Below are 4,087 nucleotides of genomic sequence, written 5' to 3' on the forward strand. Positions count from 1 at the left end.
ACAATAAAAGTGATATTCAATGGAAGGATGCACAAGAACAAAATTATTTGAATGGCAATTTTGAAAATAACCTGTATCTTGAACTTAGGAACTTTATCAGGACCATCAATAGTTTTGCCATCAAGTTCTTTGATTGCTTTATCAAGGTCATATGTCCTGTTACAAAATAGATGATACTCATTCAACAACGAACCATTCAGAAGAAAAGGCTTGGCAAAATATGGGAGATTTGTTGAGCTTCATTACCTTTGCTAGAAGGACTTCAAGTTCCTACATGTTTATTGTCCCAACTGAATATATTCACATTTTCCTCAGCACCCAACATATGGCCATTTACTTGAATGTAGTTCAGTTAAGATTCATTTGCAGTGGCTCTCTGCAATCATGTTGCTCCCAAAGTAATTTGTCCTGCATAAATTTAATGAATATATATTAGGCATATTCCAATTTTTTTGCTATTAGTTAATTTAGAAGGTTTATGGCAAGATATACTTACATGATATCTAGAATAAGAGCAATAAAATAGGCAATCATCAGACTGTAATGAATCACTATATGTGCCTCTGTATTTGTTAGCAAAACTCGAAAACTTGGCCACCCACATAGACCATCCCATTGTCACAATTAAACCTAAGAGAATCAATCAGTATTGAGATGGTTTCTTTAGAAATCAACTGTATATAATTTATTATAGGACATTTTTATGTGGACAAGTATTCTATATAATGGTTGTTGTAACAAAATATAAAGAAAAAATATATTAAAAAAAAACCAGAGTACAAAGAAAAGTCGCTTTAATAATCATATCTATCACCATACACAAATTCGTCTTAATAAAAATGATAGTATTATGGGTGTTTCCTATCGCACTCAATATAATCATTAGAATGTGGCCAACGTGCAAAATATTGATTGAAACCTTGATCGAAAGACATGAAACATGTCATTGATTTAAAAGATGATCTCTTGAATAACAACACAAAAGATTATGAAGAACAACTAGTTGGACTTCATCATCACAAATGTACATTGTATGAACATATGTTGAAAGCATACAATTTGTAGATAATAATGTATACAATTATGATTTTTTGTTTATGTTTATGGGTAAGATTGTGTATGATTTTTAATGCTGTTGATCATACTCAATGATCCATCATTAGAATGAGAGAGTTAAAAATACGGAGAGTTATAATTTCTCTACCTGAATCAAGGTTGGGAGGAGCTGAGAATAAGGGTGGTTTGTCAACTTGAAAACCATGGAGGCCACGATGAGAGCCACAACAGTTTCAAAAGCATCATTAGAGCCCAGATTCTGAGAATCCACTTTGTACACACTGTGAGGGGTGTCCATCTCCTTCGGTCTCTCCCAACATTTGTGATCCAAGTTTGGGTCCCCAACCTAAAACCCATTATAAGTAACAACATTATCACTGAAATCCAAGTAAAAAAAATATTCAAAACTTAAAACTTAACACTAGAATACTTGTACATAAATAGTCTCTGGGTAAGTATTGTCTTTGAGCATGTAATCAGTCGCCCAATGAATGGCATTCCTCGCATGTGGGAGATCGTCGCCCATTCGTCCTCCAAAATCCAAAACCTCCATGACAGCATTGTGGTGGTGAATGTGATTAGCAACCCAAATTTCACATTGTCTCTTGCGTTGTATATCCTCCTGTCAAATCCACTTGTCACAAAAACAATGACAATAAACTATGTAAAAAACATCAAAACTACTTTTTTTTTAATAGAATAGAGCACCTCGAGCTAAAGAGACAAGTTATTGGATATAGTATTAGATCACTATCACTTAAAAGGCTTACCCACTTCATTATTATTGAACAAAAACTATCAAAACTTAGTATACATAAGCTTTCAGAGAATTTTAATGTACCTTTTCAACATACCCATTAGAAAGGCCAGAATCTCCTCGCCATCTCATTCTCTGATCAGCTGGAAGTTTCCTAGAATGTTGGCCTTCGAAGAAAAGAAGAGATTTAGTGAGAGCATCTCTGTAGTTATGAGACAAAGAAGAGCCTTGATTGGCATATGCATAACTCATATTATTGTAATAGTTGGCTTCTGCTATGATAGCGAAAACGAAGAACATTATAACCACAATGCAACTCTCACTTTCCATTGTAATCCCCATTTGTTTTGACACAATGGATTGGTGGTGGAATCCCTGAGTCACAACGTGGTCATTTATAGAAAAATTAGTGAAGATAAAAGTTAACACAAAGCAAAAAATGTTTAGTTCACTTTTAGCCCAGTCCACAATAGGATGCTACTTGCCTCCAAGCTTAAAACCAAGTTTGCTCCCAACTCGATAGGTTTAGTTTGAGCTTCACTTGGTTTCAAGAATTCTTTCATATTCTCTATTTAACAAGGCCAACCACGTTAAGGTGGAAGCTCATTTGGCCTCCCCCCCCCCCCCCCATAATCACTCTAAATTCCCCATTACCAACTAAGTAAATATTTCATTTATTTATTTTAGAAGTATATCATTGAATCATTATAATCACATAACATTCATTAACACAACATTCAATTAAATAATACATATAAACATTCATCAATAATTTGTGAACACATCAATCATTATATTCACATAACATTCATTAACACAACATATAATTCATTAATACCTATAAAGATTCATCAATAATTCGTGAACACATCAATCATTATAATCACATTACAATATTCAATAACATTACATAAAATTCATTAACATTCCATACAATTAATTAATATGTATAAACATTCATCAATAATTTGTGAACACATCAATCATTATATTCACATAACATCCATTAACATGACATATAATTCATTAATACCTATAAAAATTTATCAATGATTTGTGAACACGTCAATCATTATATTCACATAACAATATTCAATAATATGACATTAAATTCATTAATAAGCAACATTTATAAAAATTCATCAACACATTCATCATGAAATAAGGGTTTAACATTCATTTCTTCTTTTGTTTTTCACTTGTTGAGGATAAAGGTTAATAGGCACATCATGGCTATCTTCGACATTCTCCTGCGGCTCTTGTGGTTCCGATCTTATGACATGAGGCTTCCTCTTCTCTTTTTGAGGATAAGGTTGATGCACCCCTGCAATAAGAAATAAATGGGTTTAATTCTATAACATTTTTTTTAATGTTATAAGTATTTCATTAATTCTAAACATCATTGCAAATTATGACCAATTTTTTTTTATCACGCCTTTCATCCAATATTTCCCATAGTGTCTCTATTACATTCTTTCCAATATGCATAACATCAAACATATGCATGATTAGGAGGTGCTCGTAGTATGACAACCTACTAAATTGTCTAAGATAGCTTTTAAGTCCTTTTGAAAGTTTCTCATCAATGCCTTGACGACCTTTATGAACATCAATTATATCATTAACAAACAAAAGGCAATATCCAAATTTAAATTTCATACGAAAACTTGCATTAGATGGAATGACATTACCTCGACAATTCATTCTATTATATTTCAACTTCCACATGTGAGGTGTCATTCTTAATGGCTTTGATGTTGTCTCTTCTTTCCCATTGAAAAGATGTTTTTCGGACGATACTTATGTTCTTTTTGGAGAAAGTTTCTATGCTCATCGAAAACCTTCTTTCCTAAACTTTTTGAATGACAAGATTTCATCTTTGGACAACAAATTGGATAGGCAATTTTTTCCTTTGTCTGAAGACCTATAAGATCATGTATAATTGGATAAGATGTGTACTATAAGATTCATATTTACAATTATCACACACAACTTAAACATACAACGAAAATGTGTTAGCACTATTACATACCAAAAATATGCGTTATCAGTTTTACATACCACAAAAATGTGTTAGTCCAGGGGCATCATGTATTGTCCATACAAGCATTGCACGAAATTGAAATTGCCTTTCACCAATTGGTCTAGAGATGTCATACATAGTGACCCCATTCCATAATTCCAACAACTCATCAATCAAAGGCTCAATATATACATTCATATCTTTCACTTGGTACTTACCTAGTTGAATGAACATAAACAAAACATAATTAT

The 4,087-nt window shown here is 32.4% G+C and overlaps 1 pseudogene; it reads right to left on the reverse strand.

Moving 5' to 3' along the window:
* Positions 1-262: 262 nt before the first annotated feature.
* Positions 263-2,143, reverse strand: LOC149553845 (endoglucanase 1-like; annotated as a pseudogene).
* Positions 2,144-4,087: the final 1,944 nt, after the last annotated feature.

This window comes from Cupressus sempervirens, chromosome 6 (genome assembly GCF_028749045.1).
Source record: "Cupressus sempervirens isolate cs-2001-9-10 chromosome 6, ASM2874904v1, whole genome shotgun sequence".
NCBI lineage: Eukaryota > Viridiplantae > Streptophyta > Pinopsida > Cupressales > Cupressaceae > Cupressus > Cupressus sempervirens.